Raw genomic sequence first — 14,939 nt, forward strand, 5'->3', positions numbered from 1 at the left:
ATGTCGTTTCATGATATCCAATATGCTGATTTCCACGTTGCAGCCACCTACAAAAAAAATATGAAATTATAAGTGCCAACGCGTTACATTATTAATTATTTTCAAATGAAATCTTATTTTTTAAACAACTAACCTGTGTCCGAGTGATTTATTTTCTATTACGGGAGGAGTCCTCTTTGGAGTAAAAGTTGTGCATCGTTCCCATGCCCACATTTGGATTAAGATGCACATACCTCCAATTGATTTAATTTTGTAATCAGTGGCACTGCACATCTCTCTTTATAAAAAAGCAAGCATGGCAGGTCCCCATGCATACGTGCTGCACTGTTCAAAGTCACATAAAAATTGCAGGTACCTTAGGGAAACTTTGTTGCTGCTTTTGTCAACAAATAGGACACCTCCTACGAATCTAAGGATCCACGCACGCGTAAACCTTTGTAGTTGTTCAGCGTTACCGTCATGGTTATTTATTTATGAAAAATGGTGAGCCAGCCAACTTAATTTAACTACACTGCCTTGAAGTTCACCTTCCTATGGTCTGACTCCCAATAATTCTTCACATAAATCAGCCTAATCAAGATTTGTTTGACCAATTAATGGCGCCCCATCTACACGCAGACCTAATAATACAGAGACATCTTGAAGAGTAATCGTACACTCTCCACATCTCATGTGAAACTTATGTGTTTCGGGCCTCCATCTTTCAATATTAATCAAAGCAGTAAATAATGACACATTTATTTTTAGGTAGCCCATCTTCATTATCCAATAAAAACCAGATTGTCGAAGTAGAGGAATAATTTCCTCTGATATTTCTTCTTGACCTTGATAAATGGGGACAACTCTCGTCTGATGTGTAATTTTCTGTTAGCTTCCCCATTCCTAACATGTTCTGAAACATGCTTAGCTTGCATCCATAAAATGTCTCCATATATTGGACCAGACTTAATTTGTATACTTGATGAACATGTCGACGAAAATATCATTGATACTGTAAAATAAAATATAATACAAAAAATTGACAAAAAAATTTTTACATTAAAAAAATTAAGTACACTTACAAAAAATTAATTAAATATACATACCAAATAATTAAAATCTAAATAAATAAAAAAATACATCAATTTGAACAACAAAATATACGATACAAATAATAAAATTTAAATATACTATCCAAATAAATTAAAATACATGCAAAACTTAAAATACTAACTAAAATACTCTACAAATAACAAAATTAAAAATTAAAATACATACATAAATTTAAATAAATGACCAATTTTTTTTTCCAATTAATAAAATTTAAATTAAATAACATATATTATACAAATAAATTATAATAAATCCAAAAATTACTATGGAAACAAAAATTTAAGCAATATATATAACATCAATAATACCATACAAACTAAATAAATACCATACAAACATTCTAACTAAAAATAAGTACCATACCCATAATAACGTTCTAACATAATATATACAATTTAAACTAAACCTAAACTATACAATAACTAAAACTAATTAATATTAACATTCAAACTAAATAATATTAACATTCTAACTAATTAACATACTAATAACTTACAATAACTAAAACTAACGTAATATACAATAACTAAAACTAATTAATATTAACATTCTAACTAAATAATATTAACTTTCTAACTAATTAACATACTAATAACTTACAATAACTAAAACTAACGTAATATATAAAATTTAAACTAAACCTAAACTATACAATAACTAAAACTAATTAATATTAACATTTTAACTAAATAATATTAACATTCTAACTAATTAACATACTAATAACTTACAATAACTAAAACTAATTAATAAGAACTAAAACTAAACTATACAAAATTAATAAGTTACAGTATCTAAAATTATTTCATTATATATAAGAACTAAAACTAAACTATACAAAATTAATTTAACAGAAACATCTAAATAAATAAAAGACACAAAATATTAAATAAATAACTTACTCAGAAATTGGAAGAACACGAAGCAAAAAAAGATGAAGCTCTCCTTCTCACAAGAAAGTTTTCTCCGTCAAAACTCAAAGCTCACTTTTACCAAGTACCAATTTGCTCCACTGCGCCTTCGTTGAAGCGGATTTTATAATCCACCAAGCTTAAATCACCAGCAGTAATGGCGATAACCGAAGCCCAAGAAGTCAAAGCTGCAGCTCCCAGCCTACACTTGCACCTGCACCCCTACCACTGGAGCTCCTGCTCCTACACCGTAGCCTACATGCCTGCTCCGCAAGCCTCCAGTCAAACCAGTGGTTTCACAACCACTGGCTGTGTCGCCAGTGGAAGTGGCGAGATGTCACGTTCAGCGAAGTCACCAGCATGACTGGCGATTTGCTTTCCATGTGTCCAATCCGCAGCGAATGCGCCATTGCCAATGGTGGTTTGCATGGTTTATGCATGCAGGTTACGTGAAAAAGAGCACCATGCCAGAATTAGTTCTAAAAGGGCCCCTTTTGGGTAATTTGCCTGGTGACTACCCCTTTGATGTCCCCCCTTATTCAGATCGTTGGAAAGTAGGATTCAAGGTCGATATGTTTGGTTTTGATTTCAACAATGGACCTATTTACAACATTGATGATGAGTCCTTTATCAATGCTATGTTGTACTATTTTAAGCCCTCATTTTCCAACAGATAATTTACATTTTACTTTTTTTTTTGCCTCCATATGCACTATTGTAGATCGAGGATGAATTTTTTCAACCACGGAGGGAATGATTTGGGGGTCTAGAGCAACCATGGACTAAAAAGGGATAAAGGTGTGAAAGAGAATGTCATAGCTCTAAATATCGAAAGAGAATGTCATAGCTCTGAAAGAGAATGATGTGGGGGTCTAGAGCAAACCATAGAAAGTCCAAAATGAAGAAATCATTTAAAATATCATTTGTCAAGCATGAAGGTATCCTCCCAACAATAATTAGAACTTTATTAGGAAAATTAGGAATATATTATATTTTTCCTTTTTAAATAAAGATATCATATCATTACATATTCATAGCATCACTATTAGAAAATATGCTTTCTATATCAGTTATTTATGACTTTCAACATCGGTTTTTGAACCGATGTTGAAAGTACCGACGTTGATAGTATTATCGTAACCGATGTTAACATAAAATTACCAACATCGGTTATATAAATAACCGATGTTGCTAATATGAATTACACCCAAAAAATGTATATTAATGTTGAAAGTTAACATCGGTTTTTACAAAAAACCGATGTTAACGAATGTGTTAGTGTTGACAGTTAACATCGGTTTTCTGTAAAAAACCGATGTTAACGAATGTGCTACTATTGACAGTTAACATCAGTTTTTAAAAAAATCGATGTTAACAGTTAACATCGGTTTTCTGTAAAAAAAACCGATGTTAACGAATTTGTTAATGTTGACAGTTAACATCGGTTGTTTGTAAAAAGTCGATGTTAACGAATGTGTTACTATTGACAGTTAACATCGGTTTTTTGTAAAAAAAATCGATGTTAATGAATGTGTTCCTATTGACGGTTAACATCGGTTTTTTACAGAAAACCGATGTTAACCCACGTTAACATCGGTTTTTTTGTTTTAAGGAATTTTTTTTAAATAATGTCTCTGTTTTTACAAAAATACCAAAATTTAACCTGTAAATTTAAAATCAGACCACACAGCACACAACATATATCATTTGCATTCTGTTTTCAAATAGGTTTTAGCAAAAAACTAGCTATCAACAAGGGTTATTCAATGTTAAAATGAAACAACAATTATAAAAAATGTAATGCAAAATATGTAAACTAATTAAGTAACCTAAAGTTACATAGTTGCCTAACATCCTATGTTTGATTTCTAACTTTTAGATAATACTGTGTCCACTGGATGCGAAACGCCTTGAATCTCTCTGCTTCCAATGGTCTAACTTCATTAAAATACTGTATGATCAAATAAAAAAAATAAATTAATAATGTAATAACAATTATAAGAAAACCAACTTTGTTTGAAATAAACAATTACCGTCTCCCAATTATTCCTGAAAGATCCTAAGATTATCGTGGACATCCAGTGCATCATATAGTAGCCACATTTAGTGATTCCTTTTTGTCTATACACTAAATACATAATGAAATTTGGATATTAATTAAATGTTAACTACAATTAGTATACACACATAAAATATATATAAGTAGAACTTTTACTTAAATCATGTACCTTAACAACAATCCACCTAGCAGCAGCCTTTGATTTCGGTTGTGGAGCATCATCAAGTCCTTTCAAAGCACTAGTGTTGAATATGAGGAACATTAAAGTATTGATGTTGTTGAGTTATGCCAATGAAAATGTAATGAAAACAATACTGACCTGTTAATTATTCCCTTAAGGTAGTTGTCTGACCTGTTATGTAAAGAACAAAATCAGACAACTAGGTTTTCCTTAGGTAGAATGACGACCATTTGCCAGTGTCCGCTGCAGTAGAGACGAATATGGGTTATTGTAGTAGTATAAATTATTTAAATTCAATTATTGTGTTTGACTTACCCATTCAGGTAGGCTCCAAGGTAAACATCTCGTTTTGAACTCTGTATCCAACTCTTGATGTAACTTTCGGATTCAAATTGTGATTGCCTAGATCTCTGATTGGACTGTGGCTCGAGGAATTCATACACATCGGAATTCCCCGCTCGCACACTTGTCTCAATCAGATGACTGTGTTATTAAGTCAAAGTTAATTATGTATGAATTTAAAACAATTACTTTGGTAATTAATAGTAATGTAAAATAACTTACAGAATCCACAACTGTATAACAGATATGCTGAGACATTGACCACCGTGTGCAATTTCAGAGAGATCTTCGTGCTTTATATACAATGGGAAATTTTGATTAAACATCCCGAATATGGTAGCATCCCACATAACCTGGAGAGGCTTCAAAAACAGTTGTGGGATGATCAATGTCATCAGGTACAGGGGATCATCGACCACTTCATCCGGGCTTTCTAGAGGTTTTGCTGGAGACACAGCTGCCTGTTGATAAAACATAATTAATTAGCAAGTTTTGATTACAGTGAACAAATTAATTGAAAAAAATAAACATATAATCAGAGTAAAATACATGTTCTGATAAACGCTTCACAAGATGTGTTGGCCAAGCAAGGAAGGTGTTAAGCGCCTGCCCTACTAAGGTAACTTCGTCAGTGGGTACAGGAACGAGAGCCTCTGCATCTTTAACCTCCTCAACACCAACCTTGACTTGGCCATGCAACAAAGGGATGTTGTGAACTGTTGTGGATCCCTCATAAAGTCTTCCTAGGGCAACCAGGCTGGAAGGATTTTCTTCAATGTATAGCCCGTATTTGGCTGAGTGACCCGTCCCTGGATCGTTCCCTGAGGGAGCAACACAACTCTCCTTTGTGCTGACACGAGGACCTGAGGGACCAACCTCTGGCTCTGAAGGTAGTGCAAGTCCCTGTGATTGCATCTGAGACTGAAACTGGTACTGCATCTGTCTGAAGGATGCCATCATCTTTCGAGTCACTTTTTCTGTGATTGGGTCAGTTGTTCTAGGTCTTCAGGAGGCATGGAGGAAGAACTGCGAGACGTTCGTGAAGCCGATCCAAAGTATTGCTTTATGGTGACACCGGCTCCAACAACACGAACATGGCCAGGGTGCTCTGGTCGCCCAATGGCAGCAGTCAGGATATCCTGACGTCCATGGGGGACGAACGATCCCTATGACGCCTGCTCGTCCAAAGAATCTTATACCGAACACATATTTGTCCAAGGAATTCACAGAATACACAAAGATAATTACAATTATTAATTAAAAATGACTTTCAATCCTGTCAGCTATTTCCTTTGCTGCCTCAGACGTCATCTGTCCAGTTTTCTTCGTGCGAGCCATCTTCCATTTCACGTGGCGTCTGATGGGAGATGGAGGGTCAATGATGCCCTCAGTGCTTCTAGACTGGGCAACTTCTTCCAGTCTTTTCTTTGTCTTCTCAGCCATGAGCTTTTATTCTAAATATTCATAACTCCCACGAGACAATATGTGGGGGCAGTGTTTTGCTTCTGGGAGGCCTGTGCCTTTTTTCGCACATCCTGCATAAGTTTAACATTAATGAAAATGATTATTACAATAAATTATAATAAGTGATTTTGTTGTGGAAAACAACTAAAATGACAAAGTACATACCTCCCATGAGGGGTCTCTGCGGGTCTGACAAAACTGGGTACATTTCTCCTTGCTAATGTCATATTTTTCACAGACAATGTCGTCTACACCGTCCTTGTCTGCTGCAAGTGCCCATTTCCTAGTCAAGTCAGATTTAAACTGCCTCCAGCGCTCGTCGACAATCTGAAGAATTTTCTTCTTTGTCCTACTGTCAGAAGCTTCAGGGATTTCAAATTCCGCCTGACAAACAATAAATTAGGTTTTATTGTAAGTAAATAAAAAATTTAGACTATTAAAGAAAATCAACGAAGAAAACTCAAATACCTGAATATCCTCCCATATCAAATCCTTCTGAGCAGTAGGGACTTCCTTCCAGGTGTCATATGTCACGTCGACCTTATCACGAGCGACAATCCCCAAATATGTTCTTAATTTCTTCTTGTGGGGACCGTCGGCCTTGCCGGTAGCAGGATCGACGTTGACCACATGTCTTTCTGCCCCAAGTGGTATAGTGACCAATGATCGTAGCCGTGTCGCTTTGCGTGTCCGCTTCAACGTAGATGGAGACGCTGATGTGTCTAAAGGAGGAGGAGGAGGCGAGGCAGGTGGAGTAGCCATGGTCCTTTAAAGAGAAAAAGTTGAGTTAGTTAATATTATCAAAAAAACACTGTATGAGTTATGTAAATGAATGTATCGAAATGAAATACTATATTAGAAATTTACGTTAGACGATGTTAATTAATTCTCCTTCATCATGATCATTAAGATTAGCATGAACGTCGTCAGCTTCTTCTTCTCGGACGCTGTTAGAAGTCATTTGTGTAGACAAAGGACTAACATAAGTGTCCATGTATGAATCATCATCTTCTACATTAACACCAATTGTTTTCCCGTATAGAACCACATACCACCTTTCATCACAAGGGTCTTGCACATAAAATACTTGCTTAGCTTATTCTGCCATGATGAAAGGGTCATTCTGGTAAGCTAGTTTCTTTAGGTCTACCAACGTAAATCCTACATCATCAGTCCGCACACCGGTGTTGCTGTCAACCCACTTACATTTGAAAACACAAACAGTAAATTTGACATAGTTAAGCTCCCATATTTCATCAATGAAGCCAAAGTAAGGGATTGAAGCTACACAGGGATTGTCATCATGTACAGTTGCAAAGTGTTGAGATTCAGCCCTTAGGGTGACCCCCCTGTTTTGCATTGTACTTTTGTCGTCTTGTGCTTTTGTGTAAAAGGAATACTTGTTTATGTCGTATCCTTGCCAAGTTATAACATTTCTTTTAGGCCCATGAGCTAGCTTTCTTAATGTTTCAGAAGCATTTTCGTCAGCAAAGATTGTATCTTTAAACCAATCAGAGAAAGTCTTGTTATGATTTTTCAAGACCCAGTTCTTTGACATTTTTGGATTACTTTGTTTGACTAAACGTTCATGCTGAACTATGTATGGCAAAACTTCATTACTGTTGTTCAACACATACAAGTGAGCTTGTAACAAATCTTCTACACTTGGAGTGATAACATGCAGTCCTCTTGAACCCTTACCGCCTACTCTGTTGTCCTGGCGAGACTCAAGAAGGCCAACAGGTTTAGCCTTTTCAATGTACTCTGAACAAAATTCAACGGCTTCTTCTGCGATGTACCTTTCAACAATAGATGCTTCTGGACGATGTAGATTTTTGGTATACCCTTTTAAGATCTTCATGTAGCGCTCAACCGGGTACATCCAGCGCAGATAAATAGGACCACAACATTTGATTTCTCTTACCAGGTGAACAATTAAGTGGACCATGATGTCAAAGAAAGCAGGAGGAAAATACATCTCCAACTGGCACAGTATAATTGCAGCCTCGTTTTCTAGGTCATTAAACTTCACTGGATCAAGGACTTTGCTACATATGACATTGAAGAAAAAGCATAGGCAAGTTATGGCTAACCTGACTTTGTTAGGCAAAATGTCTCGTATGGCCACGGCTAACAATTGTTGCATCAACACGTGACAATCATGAGACTTTAACCCCACCAGCTTAAGCTCCTTGAAGTGCTGGGGTGAGATTACCTAACTAGGTCCCTCCATGCTTCATGCAATCATTTCAAGCAGACTAAATAAGTGATTGATGATTTAGAAAAAGTACAGGCTCATATTCCCTGCATCATGGCAACTATGGAAATTGTCATGAAATAAAACATAATAGGTACCTAAATTGAAAAACCAAATGACAAGAAAAATGTAATCTTAACAAAAATATAAGCCTCAGAACAGTAAATTTTTATTAGCATTAAATAATTGTATTTTATGTAGGATAAAAAATTTAATAATAAGAAGCTTAGTAATTCAAATATATAAGTCACCATTTCAGTTTAAAATCACCATTTTATACCAGATTGTAATGATGATATTACTTTATCCGTATATAATCTATTTTCTCTTTTAAATATCCATGGTGTGTGGTAGGGTCATCTTTTGTTTTTTTGTTCCTTCCTACTAGTAGGCGGTGCTGTTAACTAAATATAACGGGACTTTCATGTTTCATTCTTTATGTTTTTAAAAAAATTGTTGTTTGGACTCGTTTTAAATAGAGGGTCCAGCTTTATAACAAAGTTTAGAATGTTGAATTAATGAATGAATTCACTAGTAATCTTAGGTTTTTTATTACATTCGTTTTTTTCCAACTTAGTTTTTATTTCCATAAGACTTTTTGTTATGGTACCTTCTTATGCGTGCCAACTGGTTTGGAAATACTAAACTAGTAGTTTTCTTTTTCTCAGCTACTAAAATAGTAGCTAACAAGTGGTGATCCAGCTTTGGGAAAAAAAGAAAAAGAAAAAGTGGTGATCCAGCCCAAGTCTAATGAGCCCAACACAAATATCAAATAATATTTTTTCTTTCAGAGCATAACTTTCCTTTTTGTTGGAAAAAAACAAACCTTTCTTCCAATTCAAAAAGGGGAGGCTGGCTATAAAATCATAGTAAAGCTTATAGTCACCATTTCAGTTTATAAGAACAATAATTATTTATAATAACTTTCTTTTATAGTTTTATTTCACAAGGAACAGAGTGCTGATATGAATGAGAATGTGGCATGATATCAAAGGTAAGATGACGAGAGTGAAATCAAGCAATTCGTTAAGTTGTTTTAAAATCAAAAAATTAGTAAATTATAAAACCAGAAAAAAATTGATATTCGCAAAGTCTAATTCAATAAATGGCATTAATAACGTTGTATGAAAGGGCATGCAACTAAATCATAAGCACACAAAAACACCAAAGTTAGCTAACATATTTCTTATATATAAGTGTTGAGGGAGTAGTATATTAGTTAGAGGTATTATTATTGTAACATAAAAATGAATGTTTTGGCAAATGGCATAGCATAACAGGCACAAGGCGAGTGGAGTGGAGTACCTCCTCTTAGTGTAGTAAGCACTGGCCAAGTAGCAATAATAACAAAGTGCAGAAGCAAGGTCAAAGTCAAGGCCACCTAACAAAGTGCAGAAGCAAGGTCAAAGTGCAGACCCGGGAATGATTTTTTATAACCAGATATTTTTTATAGCCAGCCTCCCCTTTTAAGCGCTATGATTTATGAGACCCACCATCGCCATGGATAGTGCTTGGTTTAGTAAATGCTATAAATTAATTCCATGTACATGCGCCATGCCGTATCAAAATGTGAATAAATAAATAAATATAAATGGTCCATTTAGGTGTGTTAGATCAAAATAAAATATAAAAGATATAAATCTCATAGTACCATTTTTTTAAGTTGAGGCATTTTTCTCACAGAGTCTATAGAAAAATCATCATTCACCATATATAAATATCAATGATGAACCTACATAATCCTCAAGTAGCAGAATGAAAACTCACCTACACTAACAATCCATCCAGAGAGGTCTAAAGGTGCCAAAGCCTCCAAAACCAGCAAAAGAGTTTTTATATCCTGTTCGATCCTAAAAATAAAAGAAAAAAAACTAAAGTTAAATATAAGTTGGATCTATTTTATAGAAGAAAAAAAAACTAAAATGGCGCTGTGTTCACAAAACCAGCACTTTACCACTTTGTGGCGCTGTGTTCTTCGTGACGCTGTGTTCTTTGCTTTTGGAAATTTTGAGTTGGCGCTGTGTTCTTTGCTTTTGGGAATTTTGAGTTCACAATAAAGCTCACACACGGAAAAATGACCACGTTTTGACTTTTTTTATTGGATTCAAAGAAACTTGCGGGAAACACATTTCCCATTTTTTAAAAGAAATTATTTTTTCATATACTTTAAATAAATTATAGATTAAGTTATTAATGACATTTTAATTTAATCAATATATATAATTTAATAAAAAATAAATAATACAAACATATTTAAGAGTTAAATTATATTTTTGGTTAAATATATAATTTTTAATTTTATTATAATTAGTATTATAACTATAATTATTTATTTAACTATTGAAATAATTCATTTATATTTTAATAATTATAAAAAAATATGAAATAATTACATAATTATGTAATTAATAATTAAATATAATATATAGTAATAAAATTATATATAACTACATTATTAATAATTATAAACATATACCCGAAGAATTTTAATAATAGAATTTAATTGTTTTTAATAATATACAGTTAGCAATTTGTGGTGAATACGTACACATTCACTAAGAGTAATTTGTGGTGAATACATTGATGGTTTAACTCAACTCTTAATCTTAATGTTATTAAATTTTTAATATCATATAAATTTAAATATTTTACATAAAAATTCACTCTAATTCATAATTCCTTAACACAATTTTATGAGTATTGATTCCATGTATTAGTATTTTTTATATTTTTCTATTTGAACTCAAAATATTCTTTTATTTGTATTATAAATAAAATCAAAATAATAAATATGTAACAATTGAAAAAATATAAAAAAAATATTGCAATAGAGAAAAGAATCTCATCATCTCTTGCAGAAGACAATATTTGCCAACCGTCATTTTTCAAAAGCTTCACATTATTTTTTTTAACCAATTTAAAATAACATTTTTTAAAAAGTAATAAAAGATAGAGCTTTCTGGAAAGAGTGAAAGACCAATGCAAGGCCCTTCTTCTTTCTTGCTTTCACAGTATCTTTTTATATTCACTCTACTCAACTCGATGCTTGTGCGGTACATCATTGCTGGCGCTGGCATTGATGAGTGTTGGTTTTGATTATAATTTTGGAGCCTCGAGTGAAGAGCAGAGAGTCACTCGCTACCTTGCTTCTTCTCATGGTGCTCCATAAAACACTAGTAAACTTTTTTGTTTTTTTAAAATAAAACGTTAAATTTGATATATTATAAGAATTGTTTGTTATTTATTGATGTGTATTTTAGTGTTAGTTTGTTAGTTAAAATGGATGTTTGTCTGCATTTTGGTTTCTTTAGGAAAATATCGTGGTTAAGGAATCAATTTAAAATTTGTTTACGGCAATCGTAAATGAGAGTAGTGAGTGGTTTGCATAGAAATTACATGATAAAAAAAAGTAAAAAGATAGAGAAGTCCAAGTAAAAATATATACCAAATAAGGAAATCACATTTATTATTGGTAAATGTATATATACTATAAAAAATTGTAAAATATAATTAACATTTAATTTAACTATTTACAAATTACTATTTTTTATATAGCACTTTTATAATGTAGAGAGGAGTTTACATTTGTGTATATTATTATATTCAACTATAACAAATAATAACTATAAAGTATGGAATTTATTTGATGTGCGTATATGTTTGGGATTAATTTTTTAGATGATTTTTCGTCTTTCCTAGTAATATTAATGTTTTCTAGTAGTGCTTCAAGTAGCAAAAATGACTAGTGGGAGCTTTTTTTTGCTGGGGGAGTATATTTTTTTTGTCAAAGATTGTATTTAGTGTAAGTGATGAAGAAAAACACACCTCTATTTTATTGAGCACAACATGAGAAAGAAGACATAATAATAATAATAATAAAACCAACACCTAAACATTATTTATTTTATTCAAAGTGATTTAATCTTTCATCCTATATATCTACATGATTTGAACCTAGACACAATCTTTTCACAATAAGTTTTTAAAATAAATTGGATAAACTTACAAACCTTACCTTCCCTCCACATGACCTAACATTCTAAATTTTAAATGAAAAAAAAAATGTAATTTAAAAATTAAATAATATCTTTAAAATCTAAACAAATCATAAAACTAAAATAATATCTTCTAAATCTAAATAATATTATAACGATTTGAAATTACAAATTTATCTCCAACAGTAACTACTTGTTGATTTAAAGAGTAAATGTATGAAAGTAAAAATCTATGTACTTTTTCAAAGAGTAATTTACTCTTTAAATTATTGAGGTATTTTTATCCTTTAGCTTGACAAGAATCCTTTACCTTGATTATAATTTTGAACCCATGTATTTTGTATTTAAGCCCTTTTATTTTTGGAGGGAGTCAATTTCTAATCTAATTAAATTCCAAAAAAAATGGTAATTTTATAGTCTTGTGCGTCAGTGAATAAATATGTATTATATAATTATTACTACATATCTTAATAAACAGTATTTGGCTTTATTTTTGCAAAAAAAAAAACCGTAATAGGTGACTTCTCAAAATATTAATGACTCTGACGCTGACTCCGTAGAAAAAAACTAATTTTTTATTTTTATAATAATTAAATAAAAATATATTAAAAAAAGATTTTAATTTTTTTATGATATAATTATTTTTACCAACATTCTATAAAAATTCTATAAAAGTTAAATTCTATTATTAAAAACAGTTTTTTTATATTTTCAAATTAACTAATATCAAATAATTTATATAAATGTGTGTTATATTTAAATGATAATAATGAAATAATAAAATTAAAATTACAAAATTCATTTTAAAAATTTAGTTTAATTTTTAAATGCTTACCTTTTGAATTTATTAATTTTTTTATTTTTTAATTAAAATATAATTAATAACGCAATATATGATTTTTTTAATATATAAATAATTACAAAAAAGTTTATATTAACATCGGTTTTTCAAAAAACCGATGTTAATGCATACACGTTAACATCGGTTTTTCAAAAACCAATGTTAACTAATGATGTTAACATCGGTTTTTCAAAAACCGATGTTAACGTGTATGCATTAACATCGGTTTTTTGGAAAACCGATGTTAACATTTTATACGTTAACATTGGTTTTCCAAAAACCGATTTTAACATCATTAGTTAACATCGGTTTTTGAAAAACCGATTTTTTGAAAAAACCAATGTTAATGCATACACGTTAACATCGGTTTTCCAAAAACCGATGTTAACATCATTAGTTAACATTGGTTTTTGGAAAATCGATGTTAACGTATATGCATTAACATCGGTTTTCCAAAAAACCGATGTTAATATATCATACGTTAACATCGGTTTTCCAAAAACTGATGTTAACATCATTAGTTAACATCGATTTTTGGAAAATCGATGTTAACCTGTATGCATTAACATCGGTTTTTTGGAAAAATCGATGTTAAGAAGGATACTTTATTTACAAATATGCCACCGCGTTTAACTTAACATCGGTTTTGGACAAAACCGATGTTAATAAGTCAATGTTAAAACTGCTTTTTGTAATAGTGCATTAATTAGGAAGATTAATTATATACAGGAAAAAATATATGTACTCAAAGGAAAAATTATTATTGAATGAAAATTTGAAATTTTCTCAATTTTAAAATCATGAGATACTGATGGGAAAGAATGAGCTTTCAACTTGAACATCGATGATTAATAATTGAGAAAACCTCAAATTTTCATTCAATAATGATAACAATCTCCCCCTTTTGAGATATGTGTCTTTACTATATATATAAGAGAAATATAGAATTTTCTACAATTTGAATAAAAGAAAACAAAGAAAAGTTATATATTCTTAATATCACTAATTAATATCATCCTAATTAATGTTATGAATTTGTAAAGATACGGTATCTTTATTTAAAAAGGAAAAAAATAATATATTCCTAATTTCTAATTTCTCTATTAAAGTCTTAAATACTGCCTTACATCTTCACATCCTTTTCCTTACCTTGATTCCATGGTTGTGGGACACTTCTACATCATTCTCTCTCTTGTCAAAAATATTCTTCCTCAAATCTATAATTGCGCATTTGGAGGCAAAATTAAAATACTAGTACCGTGCATATCATCTTCAAATACATCCACATCATCCTCATCATTACAGTTGTAAATAGGTTCAACGTTGACATCAAAAGAAGGCATATCGACCTTGAATCCTATTTTCCATCTATGATTTGATGGATGGGAAACGTCAAAGGGGTAGTCATCAAAACAAGGCGCATTTATTACTATATTTATTGCTTAGAGTTGAGACTTTACTTGAACATTTGAGTGTCTTATTTACGTATTCCCTTCGGATAATCACATTCCAAGTGTAAGATAACTATTAGCAGCAAGGAATGCATCGACTTAAGAGATAGCGTATGACCACTATTCACCAAGAACAAGTTATTTTTGTTTAAAATTAATTTTAGACTCAATCAATTTTTTAACATAGAACTAAATATTTAAAAATTTACCTAAAATTATATTAACTAATTGTAAGGTGATTGTGATTCTAAATCAAATATAAAATAACTTCTCAAATTGGTGAGCATTATTAATTAATGGTAGGTTATTTTAGTTTAATTAGGGATCTCTAATTCAAAGTTTGAAC

The sequence above is a fragment of the Glycine soja genome, chromosome 3 (assembly GCF_004193775.1).
Source record: "Glycine soja cultivar W05 chromosome 3, ASM419377v2, whole genome shotgun sequence".
In the NCBI taxonomy this organism is placed as follows: Eukaryota; Viridiplantae; Streptophyta; class Magnoliopsida; order Fabales; family Fabaceae; genus Glycine; species Glycine soja.